Raw genomic sequence first — 12,964 nt, 5'->3', positions numbered from 1 at the left:
AAAAAGTCGGGGGGGGGGGGATCAGAAAAGTATTTCATGATGTTTTCTCCCTATTAACATGAAACAGTAAAATTAAAACTGCTTTAAATGCAGGAAAATTTTGCAAATGAATTTGTACATTCTTGGTGGGCACGTTCATGCATTTGCTTGCTTGCATAAAAAGACCGAAATGTCTGGGTGTATAAACTCAGAAAAGTAGTTCACTGCAATTCTCCCTTTTAATGTAAAATCAGCTGAGTTGAGTATGAATTTCATATATTAGCTTTTTTTATATTTATATAATGGTATTCAAAAGAAAGATGAGATCTAATATTGGTTTAATGTGGAAAATATTGCTTACACATTTCAGTATTCCTACCAAAGATGCCTACCAAATGTATTGTTCCGCATTCGGATGCGTCTTTCTACTAAAGGTCGTCGATGGAGAGTTTGTTAAACTGGAGTACCTCTCTTTTTGTCTCCGACATTTTCTCTAATTATACAGTTTTACATCTTCCTAAAGGTTGGTACCGTTATTTTAGATACCAAATCAGCTATATTAAAGTGTAATTAGAAGTATTTTCGATATTTTTCAATGTTGGTAGGCTACTCTTAGTCGGCAGTGTAGGCTAACTCATTTTCATTTTACCCATGGCATAACTCGGTAAGTCCAGATCCAGAACCAGAACCTATTTTATGGACAAGTTTAATGTATAATATGTAATTATTATTGGTTTTAATAGGTTATAGAATCTTGAAATAATATAAGAGGCTTCTGGTTTAGAGCATTCTTCAATGTGTTGTTTTCGTTTCAAAACGAAACTGTTACTGCCATGATACTGTAGTAAAGTACATTTTTCACTTTTTAAAGGAGGATTGTGGTTTATTGTGCATCCATTGTTGGCATACACATTTCAGTCAAGAAAAGAAGGTTAAATTTTCGGTATGTTCCCACCCAGCATTATTTTGTGTAAAAACTTATGTTTTGCTTTTTTGTCTCTGATATTTTCCACCTAAAGGGTTTTATTGTAGAACTGTAACATAGGTTAGGACATTGGAACTTTCATAATTGAATAGATCTTTGCAAGTTCATTATTTGAATTCCATATATTACTGGCGGAAACCACTATTAATGAAGTCCCAGATTTTAATAAGAAAATCCTGTTTTGCTTCAATTGTCATCTTAGCACAGACCACTGGAGCCTCCTTTCTCCCGGCAGATCTGAAAAACGCTGATAAGTTGTGCTTCTGTCGAACAATATTTGTTTTTAAAATGGGAATATACAATCATATAATTCTTATTTTATGTTAATAATGGGGGCATATGTATGATAGCGGCCACCTGTATGTATTATTATGGCTAACTTAGAATACAGCAGTGCAAGGGGGGTCGCAGGGGACGTTATCGCCCCCCCCCCCCCCCCCTGTTAGATAAGTAGGTAAGAACACAGCTTGTAGATTAGGAGTCGGAAGTTTAGGTTAGTTGATGTCCATCTTTAATGAATGCGTGAGAAACTGGCCGCTGATATACAAAGGGTCCTAATAATGAAAGGTTATGGTAGAAATATTTGATATTTTTAGTCTGATAATGCGAAATGAAAGTCAAGTCTGTGTTCTAAGAGAGGCTGGAGTGTGAAGCTACAGTGTAACTCACCCCTTTGTTAAGATCCTATTCACACCTTTAAGTTTATAGAATTGATGATTAATGTCAAAATAGTAGTCCACATGGCTAATACATACATACATATACCAAGGCAGTTCCCCCAATTTAGGGGGGGTTGTCGACATCAAACAAATGAAACAGAAAAGGGGACCTCTCCTCTCTACGTTCCTCCCAGCCTGACAAGGGACTCAACCGAGTTCGGCTGGTATTGCTACAGGTGCCACAGCCCACCCGCCCACATTATCCACCGCAGGTGAAGCTTCATAATGCAGAATCCCCTACTGCTGCTGTCTCCGCGGTCTTCCAAGGCACCGGGAGAAGCAGCAGAGCCTACCGGAACTGCGTCACAATCGCTCGCCATTCATTCCTGTGCCCATAGCAAAACACGTTCCAGTTGCCAGAACATGGGAGCAATGCGATAATGTTTAGTCACAAGCGAAGTGAGCAATGTTTGAGCAAAAACTGATAAATCATGATTGAGTAATGAGGTACTATTATTGTGATGAACCATGCTATGAATGACTCCATAGAAAATTGGATGAATAATTGTTTTCTGTGTCCAGACGTCCTAGCAAACAAAAGCTCCAGTGTTTGGGCTGTTTCATTACTACTGTATTACTTGGTTTTGATGACAGTACGGTAACTTTTTTATGATGACGGGTGGAAATAAAGTTTAAAAAATTAAATTTGAAAATACAATTAGACTGGTACATGTTATATATTAACCCTTGTACCCCCAGGCTATATGGAAATTTCCAACCCTTAACCCCCAGGGGGTTATTTTTTCCCCAGCACATTTTGCAGTATATTTTTTAAAAATTGCTCTATTAGCCTTAATTTTTGTCAGAGAGAGGTCAGGTTGGTCTCATTCTCTTTGAAAATGTCTGAGTTTCCTCAAAAAATTATCAATAATATGAAAAAAAATAATTTTTATAGCATTTTTGTGCAAGGACGTACCGGTACGTCTATGGGGGTAAAGGGATGGCTTTTGTGAAACATACCAGTACGTTCTTTTGGGGGTAAAAGGGTCAAGGTGCTTTGAACACTTTTGATGACTATCTAATGCAAAGCTAAAGCTTTCAAGTTATGGTAGTCAACCCACCATAACTCAAAAATATGGATTTCTACCAGAAATCATTAAAAATGTTCAAACCACCAAATGCATCATATAGAGACTTTCTTTTCATAAACCGTTTATTGCACTGTTCTATAATTTTACTGGCAAAAGTATCTTCCAAGTACCACTCCCTAACATAATCCCAAATGGGGGAATTTCAGGTGGGAATCTGGTTTTGAGCAAGGCAAGATGAAAACTAATAAATTGTGGAAGATAAAAAGAAACCTGCAAAAATAAGGTGGAACACCACCAACGGACTATCTGCCGCAGTTCTCTCAAGCACTGTTCTTTCCTAAGTTCCATTTTCTTTCGAACACGGACATCTCAATTTTTAACAGGGTGTAATTTAACCGGGGAAACACACAAGAACACCAGCTAACCTAACCTAGAAGTCATATCCCTACCTATCAGAGGTTTTGACCCCCTTGCAACACCCTTCTTAGACTGCCGTATTCTTAGCTTACACAAACTCGGTCTGTAATGTCTTGCCCCAATTGTCGGAGTCTGAGTGATCCGAATCAGATGTAAAAACAGGGATGCCTGTTTAGGTTCAAAATTGCATTTACCCACAAAACTACCCTTGTAATCATTCGCAGAGAAAATGTACTGTAATTGCTTCTAGTTTGGTCATTTTAACTTTCCTGTGACTGCCTGTAATGACAATCTGTACATACAGTGTACAGCTTGGAACACTTTGTACATTTTATTTCTGATGAAAGCACTACTGTATGTGGTTATGTAGAAATTTCAAACTTTCTTCATTATTAGTTAGAAATTTGTACTGTAATGGCTTCATCTGGGGTATATTCACCTCTTGCCCAATGTGCAGCCATGACGAAACTAAGGATGTTTTATTTGAAAATCAACCGCTGAGGTGCAGTTTAACAAATTTCAAGATAAAAACAATCAAAAGGGGTGTTTAAAATTTACCAGGATTATGATTGGTCATTTCAAAGTAAAGATCCTAAAAATAGGAGAGAAGCACACTTGAATTGTCACACATGCGTAAACCAAAGAGCCCTCCAATATCTAATAGTCAATAGTAATGCATTTAAGAGAAGGTGCCGCTTTTCCATTAGAGCACCGAGCTCAGTTTGTGGAGCTACAGCGCGTTCAGGCGAAAATTGTCACATTGTGCAATGGGGAGGGAGTTAAATAGGCTGGGAACAAACATGTGAAACTAACGAGAGCTGTCTTTGTGAAACTGTGAAGATAAACAAATAACTTAGAAAAATTCCCTGCCCCTGTCATAATTTGATTTTTTTTTCTCATTATACTTTTGCATCGATGATATACAGTATTAAGAAGTATTTTGTTTTAGCGTTGTTTACCACAGTGGTGGTGGGTGGGAGTGTACCGAATTTTAACCTTTTAACTGACCATATCCCCTTATGGTATGAGCAAAATATGACAACAAACCTAAGATCATACTATACTACTCGCCATTTAACCTCTCGCTGTCTCCTAATTTGTAAATTATATTTGCTATATTACACAGTATATACATTAAATACACAGCTTAACCTCATAGCTCATCAAAACTTTTCCCAAGTACAATTAACCAAAATTCATAACATATGCTTGGTGACTGTGATAGCAAGAACGACATGTTCAATTGTCATATGATTATACAAAAGAAGAATTTCTGAAATTTTTTCATTTTTTTTTATTTCAGGTGCCAGTAATGAGCATTGGGAGACTGCATATTGAAAGTTTTTAGTTATGCTACTCGATGAGAGCATGGAATCCATAAGAAACCAGTTAGCTGCCTTAGCTGGAATGTTGAAGGTAAGGTTATATAGAGTATTGCTTGTTAGATTTGAATGGTATTATAAAAAAGATGTTGGCTTGGTAGTAGACTGAGGTCAAATTGACTTGGAAGTAAATTAAAATTGGATATCTCTTATAAAATAGGATTATAGATTGTAAATGAATTACACTAGAACTGTCAAATTTATGAACTGTAGGATTTAATTCAAATAATTTTATTCGTAATTAGCTGTTCAAGGCAGAACTTTCTTGGTGGTAGATTACAATAAGATTATCTTCCTTCTGCACTGCATTGACAATTGATAGTTGGACTAATTTTAGATTTTTTGAAGGGTTAAGTGTTCTTATTAGAAGATTTAAAGTAGTATTGGATTACTACTGAATTAAAGACCAATTTAATTGCCAATAGATAGAGATATTGGATTTCCAATGAATGTTCCTACACAAATACAAACCCTATTCTTTAATAAGAGTATGATTTCAGCTTGTCAGTAGTTAGTGGTGAGTGGCAGGGAGTCCCTGGCCCCTCACAGATCACACCAAGAAGCCACATTAACTAAAGCTTCTGGGTCATACATGCATAAGCTCAGTGTCTCCCTATCTTGATTGTTCAACTTTTCTCTGTATTAAGTGAAAGTGTGCATGTGAACATGCGACCATTACTCGGGGTTGCTGGACGTAAGTGCAGATCCTTCATGAGCAGGAACCATGTGGATCTCCATTATTTATGCACTTCTTGCATGTGGGAGGACTGTTCGGAATCTTCCCCCAGAGAGGAGTGTAAGGATTGCCCATCAGCACATTGGGTAATATACAGCAAGAGAAGAAAAAGTAGCCAAAACAAAAACCATTCACCTGAGGGGTCATCCTCGAAATCGAGATCTGCAGGCATTCTTTTTATTTTGGTACCCCTCCTCTGGAGGGTGAGGGGGTGATTAATAAGGATGGCAATTCTGAACTCCTTCATTTGTAAGGTACAAGTGAAATGGTTGTAGTTTGTTACCCAGAAGAGGCAGCTCTTCCCCACTCTTTGCATGATATTGAGCCTCAAGTTCAAGTTGACACCAATGCTAAGAAAAGGGCCATAAGGACACGCTGGCTTTCTGTGTGCTTGAAGGGCTACCCTCGAAACATAAATTTCTACAAGTCCTGGGTACTTACAGGCCAATATTTTCCTCACTTGCCACATGAGCAAAGGAAATTCCTAATTTGGACCCCTTCTCTTTTGTATTCCCATTGGTTCAGACCGTGGAAACACATAAGGCAACTTGAAGGAAAGAGAAGAAGTAACTTCGAACTCCTAATCTTATCAGCCTAATTTAATCAACCTTATTCACTGCTTTGGATTTGCCAATCCCTGCACAACTTGCAGAGGTGAAAACAGATTCATTATGAAGAGGGATCTTTGATGGCAAGTAAAACAAGAGCCATAACATCATCAGATTCTTTACAGCTCTATGTGAGACCTTGCATTCGTACTTACACGTGTGCCCACATCTATGAGCCCACGCACCCTAGACAGAGCACCCAATTATATGCGCACCACACTCATTACACTCTCCTACCACCTATATGCCCTTACCCACTGTATTCACCTATGTGCGCTTACTAATCCGTTCACATCATGTGCGCATTGCACTTACCTTTTCTGGAGAGCCTATTGCTCGCACGCTTTCCATCACATGTTCTCATAGATTGCCTGCATAAGCTCTCATATATAGATGCTCTCGTTCCTTGTTATATATTTCCTGGTGCATGAGTGATCTTAAGATACGCATGTTTGCTCGCACTCTTAATGCAGGCTCCCTCTCTGGGCACAAGCTCCCTCTCTGGGCTCAAGCTCCTTTCTTTAGATGTGCATTTTCCTGTGCCATGCCATCTTTTATTACAATGCGCACTCAGTACGCACTCCAATTTGAAGGCTCACAACACATGTTCTTGTTTACAACTCCCTGTTCTTACTCAAATGTGGATGAAGATATACCATAAGAGGCCAACTCATCTTTTTTGATACACCTAATCATGATCACTAACATGATTATTTTATAGTATGAAAAGTACATTGGCTTGCACATGCTCACACCTTCACATTCTCACACCAGAAGGTAGTCTCCATTTACGGAACACCCGTACAATCCAGATGATCGCTTACTTGTTCGCGACCGACCATGCAAGCACAGTAATGAAAAGTTTCCAGCTTGTATATAGGTACATGGATGCTTTGATTGAGACAAGGCTCTCAGTTGAGGTTATTTCTAGGGAGAGATCTTCCCAAGAATGGCAGTTGCTGCAAGAACTTGATCATCGTCCATGCCATGATTCCTTAATGGTCACCTTCTCACATATTTATTCTTCAGACCATGGTATTGAGTCTGTTCAAGGAGATAGGAAGCCCTTCAATGGGAGAAGGAATAGGGCATCCAAGGCATATGCACTGACTTGAGTGCTACTGTATTTGATTACATGCTCCAACTTGAGTGCCACCACATCTGGTTACAAACACCTCAGCTGGTCTCGATTGAATGCATCTATGAGAGTGATCGCACACCACCTCACCTGCTTGTAAGAGAGCTTTCCCATGGGAGAGCCACCTTCTCAGTTTGCGAGAGTGCTACCCTACCGGAGCATTACCTCACCTCTTTATGCTAGCTCTCTGTCATTGGGCTTACAACAAGCGATGTGCATGCCTGTTTACACGGGTTTGCCTGCCTCTTTGCAGTCATTCATCTGACTTAGAGCATTCACATGCTTTTGTGCTTCTACTATTCATGCACAAGTGTGCTCATTGATTTGCACACGATCTTCTGATTACAAGTACTGTACTTCCTCAAGTGGTGTGCATTCATCCGATCTTTGTTACGTCTCTTATCGGGAATGCATTATTATTTGCACAGGCCCATTTAGAAGGTGTCTCCTATAATCTCAAAGTACGTTAGGGTGGTAAATGTCGAGATCATACCCAGTGCTTAGTGGTCCATACCAAGAGCATACTCGGTGCTTAGCAGTAGCCTATGTGATACAAGTGCCGACTCGCCTGTTGCTAGCACTTGGTTTCGTACAAGATTGAGCTTTGGTTTATTCTCAGTGGGGAAAAACGGCCTCCCCAACCCAAGTGAGCTATATACATAGCATGTTCTGAAAGTTCATGTATCGTAAATGGTTATTTCTTTGAGAATATGGTTGGTTACAAGGTTCACGTATTTCCTGTTTGCTCAATGCTATGAGATTGGACAATTTATGATTCGTCCTTACTATTTCACTATACACTGTAGTGAAGACTGTTGTTTAGGTTTAATAACCTGCCTGTCTTGTGCATGATAGTGGTCATTTGAGTGATTAGGCCAGAACAATGAGTGACCATTAATTGGTAATTAGATTAGGGTGTTCGCTTCAAACTATATTATTTGGGGGAAAAAATAGGCCTATAATGCCTTCTTACTAAAAAAAGAAAAAATTTCAATGTTATGGCAGTTATCCCATCAAGTTCTAAGGAAAGTGTATAACTGTACCACAGAGAATACAGTAATACTGTATGGAGGCACTGATGAGGAATTTGAGATGTCAAACTGAATTTCTTGGCAGTGTTGTTGGCTGTAATTGCTAGGGGTGTCATTTCAAATTAGATTTCTGATCAGTGGGTTGCAGTAAGACCTACTAAGGTATTAGATCTCAAACAATACAGACCATTTCATGATATGTACACTGGTATTGATTTATTAGTCGTAGAATAATTGCAAATCTTGGAAAATAATGATTTCCTTTTGTTTGTTATGGGGGTGGCTTTGCTGATGTCAGGTTGGTGTATGGTACTTTGTGGTTTTCATAGTGTGCTGTTGTTGTGATATATCTACTTAATACTAAGTATTACCAAAGTACCTTATCATTACAGTAATGGGTGTCTAGAGGATGTGGCCCTTACTTAGGGAAATTATTCTATCAGGATTGTAGTGTGTTCTAGAAATTTTGAGAACTTGTATATAAATTTCAGGTTCTTACCTTAACCCCCCCCCCCCTCTTTGCTGAAGCCTTCTCTGCTGAAGCCCGCTCTACTACCTCCAGGAGGAGAACAACAAAGACATTCAAGAAGTCCGGGAAGTTTAGACGGTAACAGTTTGGTTCGAGGGACTGTTTTATTCCTTGTGGGAAAGTGCGCGTTACCAGCCACCCGTGAATGTCGATAGTTGTCTTCTATGGCGAAAAGCATTGACAAGCATATACTGTATAGGTGATATCTGGGTACCTATTACTAGTCCTCAGTTTTGTATAGTATCGGGGGTAGTGGGGCTAGGTGCCCACGTGCTGGATCCCCGAGAGCTAGATCTCCACTCACTGAATCTCCAAATTAGAGAGGAGTTCAGATTTTTATGTGAGAAAACTGTGGTATGTAGCAGTCTCCCAGGCCTGTAAAGTCTCGTACACTTTATAATAAGAAGAAAAGTCTGAAGTGAGTTACATACATTTTTCCTAAGGCCACGCATTTTTTGATTTGATATTTTAATGCTAAATATTTTATTTTGTTATAATAACTGTAACAGTTGTTCTAGGTAATTCATTATTTATTTAGTTTACTATAGATTGCTACCAAGGCAACATCACACACTTCATTAAATGCCTCTTATTTCTTGTAAGTTTGCATAAAAAACACTTTTTGACGATCCTAATTTTAATTAAAAAAAAATTGTTTATGATATACTAATAATTCTCTAACAGGAGTAAAGTAAAAGACAACCATTTTTTTCATGATATTTCCATTAATTCTCAGGGATGTAAAATAAATGGCTTAAGCCATTTGTTTTTTTTTTAATGATATTTTTAGATAAGTATATAACCTGAACATTAGATTTATACAAAGAAGCACTAAAATCTAGGAGCTTGCAATTATGAGGTAACATTGGTTATTCATAGGCAAAAGCACACATTGTTGTCAGTGTTTATGAACGTTGTAGCCGTGACTCCGGTAAGACCAGGATTTCAATTTGTTTTTATATAGGTTAATCCATGAATGAAATATATCCATAAGTCAAAAACAATATTGCTGAATAAGCTCTTCAGTGAACCAATCGAGACTAGATTAGTGAGTCACTGTGTGATAAGTTTTCCATAGTTAAGGCAAGATAAGTAAGACAATTGGTGAGTCAGAATGTGTGATAAGTTTTTCCATAGTTTAAGGCAAGAAAAATGAGATGGTTTGTCAAAGAGTGTGTAATGTTTTTCAATAGTTTAAGGTAAGATGCTTAGTTAGTCAGTGTGTGTGATGTTCTACAATAGTTTAAGGCAAGATGCTTAGTTAGTCAGTGTGTGTGATGTTTTACAAGTTTAAGGCAAGATGCTTAGTTAGTCAGTGTGTGTGATGTTTTACAAGTTTAAGGCAAGATGCTTAGTTAGTCAGTGTGTGTAATGTTTTTCAATAGTTTAAGGTAAGATGCTTAGTTAGTCAGTGTGTGTGATGTTCTACAATAGTTTAAGGCAAGATGCTTAGTTAGTCAGTGTGTGTGATGTTTTACAAGTTTAAGGCAAGATGCTTAGTTAGTCAGTGTGTGTGATGTTCTACAATAGTTTAAGGCAAGATGCTTAGTTAGTCAGTGTGTGTGATGTTTTACAAGTTTAAGGTAAGATGCTTAGTTAGTCAGTGTGTGTGATGTTCTACAGTAGTTTAAGGCAAGATGCTTAGTCAGTGTGTGTGATGTTTTACAAGTTTAAGGCAAGATGCTTAGTTAGTCAGTGTGTGTGATGTTTTACAATAGTTTAAGGCAAGATGCTTAGTTAGTCAGTGTGTGTGATGTTCTACAATAGTTTAAGGCAAGATGCTTAGTTAGTCAGTGTGTGTGATGTTTTACAAGTTTAAGGCAAGATGCTTAGTTAGTCAGTGTGTGTGATGTTCTACAATAGTTTAAGGCAAGATGCTTAGTTAGTCAGTGTGTTTGATGTTTTACAAGTTTAAGGTAAGATGCTTAGTTAGTCAGTGTGTGTGATGTTCTACAATAGTTTAAGGCAAGATGCTTAGTTAGTCAGTGTGTGTGATGTTTTACAAGTTTAAGGCAAGATGCTTAGTTAGTCAGTGTGTGTGATGTTTTACAATAGTTTAAGGCAAGATGCTTAGTTAGTCAGTGTGTGATGTTCTACAATAGTTTAAGGCAAGATGCTTAGTTAGTCAGTGTGTGTGATGTTTTACAAGTTTAAGGCAAGATGCTTAGTTAGTCAGTGTGTGTGATGTTTTACAATAGTTTAAGGCAAGATGCTTAGTTAGTCAGTGTGTGTGATGTTTTACAATAGTTTAAGGCAAGATGCTTAGTTAGTCAGTGTGTGTGATGTTTTACAATAGTTTAAGGCAAGATGCTTAGTTAGTCAGTGTGTGTAATGTTTTTCAATAGTTTAAGGTAAGATGCTTAGTTAGTCAGTGTGTGTGATGTTCTACAATAGTTTAAGGCAAGATGCTTAGTTAGTCAGTGTGTGTGATGTTTTACAAGTTTAAGGCAAGATGCTTAGTTAGTCAGTGTGTGTGATGTTTTACAATAGTTTAAGGCAAGATGCTTAGTTAGTCAGTGTGTGTGATGTTTTACAATAGTTCAAGGCAAGATGCTTAGTTAGTCAGTGTGTGTGATGTTTTACAATAGTTCAAGGCAAGACAAGTAAAATGTTGAAGATTGGTAGAACAATGTGGTTCATTGATTGAAGATTAACCAGAAAATCCACTTAAACTGATTAATATGATAGGATAAATGGAATCAATTTATGGAGGATCCATACAATATATAATTAATTTTTTTTATTGCACTTCAATTACGAGAATGATACATTTGCTTGATAAATCTAGGAAGTAGCTGGTGGTTTTTTATCCTGTTTTAGGATAGTGAGGTAGTTTTTACCATTTTTTAGGATAGTGAGGTGGTTTTTTCCTGTTTTTAGGATAGTGAGGTTGATTTTTCCTGTTTGTATGATAGTGAGGGTTTTTTTCCTGTTATTTAGATTCGTGAGGTGTTATTTTCTGGTTTTTAGGATAGTGAGGTAGTTTTTACCATTTTTTAGGATAGTCAGGTGGTTTTTTCCTGTTTTTAGGTTAGTGAGGTGTTTTTCTTGTTTTTAGGATAGTGAGGTGGTTTTTTTTCCTGGTTTTAGTTTAGTGAGGTTTTTTTTTTCCTGTATTTAGGTTAGTGAGGTGGTTTTTTTCCCTGATTTTAGGATAGTGAGGTGTTTTTTTTCCTGTTTTTACTATAGTGAAAACAACACTTAATTATTAATTTGTACAGCATTATACTCTTGTATTCTAAGTAATATTCTACTCCTAAAAGTGTTGGTGTTAGTAAATCCTATTTTTGCTCATATTTTCTACATGCCCTTATGTGTTTTTTTTATGAATATTGTGTGAGGTTGACCTGGTATCCTCTGTGGTGTAAGGTAGAATGTTTCATTCAGGGAATAATGGTTTATTGAGTATCTTTTGAAAGTTGAAGGATTAAGGGAGCTCCTATTAGTCAGTGGATTGCCAGAGGCCAGGAATTCGATCACTGTAGTGAAATATTTCCTTGTTATGATCTAGAAAGTAATGCTTTCCCACTTTACAAAAGATACTCTCTACATTTTTAGTATTTGCTATTATAAATGCCATGGACAAATCTAGTTTTGTCATTATTTCCACTTTTATAATAGTTACATTATAATATTTTATATTTAGTTTATCATGCAGGATGTTTTACTAAAAGCATAGTCTTGATAATGAAATGTACTCTACAGTAAAATAATTGAAAAAGACAGTTATATCTGTTCAATTAAAATGTATTTATTTTTCAGACTTGAAATCATCAAAAGAAAGGGAAAGATATAGACTCATGCTCAAAGCAGGAAATTAAACTGCAAACAACCTGCTCATGATATGAGGAGGAAGATCAGCAGCGAACAATCTGGAATTTACTACAAAAAGATTCCAGAAAATTTCCCAAGAAGACAAGATGAGAGGAGCAACGAATCACTGCAACTGAAGCACCCATTCTTATCAAACATTTACGGAGTATTGAAATACCTTATGGGAAAAATGACTACAGTATTATTATCTAGAAATTCCCAATTGGCCAAAGTAATTGAGATTTTTAGGGGTTTTGTGTGTTACAATTGTAAGTTGAGTTACAGAAGATAAGTAATATATTTTTTAACAACAATGTTACTAGATTATTTCAAGTTTATCAGTGTTTTATTATTTCTTGAAGCCGTAAATTTAATTATCTAATCTATCAACTTTAAGAAGTCTAGAAGTGAGTCATTCATTAGCTCTTAATATTTATAAAGTCAGTCCATATAAAGTTAAAATGCATTTGTTCCGTAACTGACATACAAACTACGCTATTTAATAAGGGTATTACTTTCGGCGTAGCTGAAATGACGAGCCATTAAAATGTTAACGGGGGTTTACTACCCCACCGCTAGTGGCCGGGGGGGGGGGG

At 37.1% G+C, this 12,964-nt stretch overlaps 1 long non-coding RNA gene across 1 annotated transcript; it reads left to right on the top strand.

Annotated features, from left to right (window-relative positions):
* Positions 1-421: 421 nt before the first annotated feature.
* LOC137617939 (uncharacterized) lies at positions 422-12,893 on the top strand. Its single transcript, XR_011039700.1, has 3 exons — positions 422-502; positions 4,435-4,547; positions 12,318-12,893. It is a non-coding gene; the product is annotated as an uncharacterized lncRNA (long non-coding RNA).
* The last annotated feature ends 71 nt before the right edge of the window (positions 12,894-12,964 follow it).

The sequence above is a fragment of the Palaemon carinicauda genome, chromosome 24 (assembly GCF_036898095.1).
Source record: "Palaemon carinicauda isolate YSFRI2023 chromosome 24, ASM3689809v2, whole genome shotgun sequence".
Lineage (NCBI taxonomy): Eukaryota > Metazoa > Arthropoda > Malacostraca > Decapoda > Palaemonidae > Palaemon > Palaemon carinicauda.
Note: the sequence above shows the minus strand (reverse complement) of the source record. Positions and strands in the feature narration are given on the sequence as shown.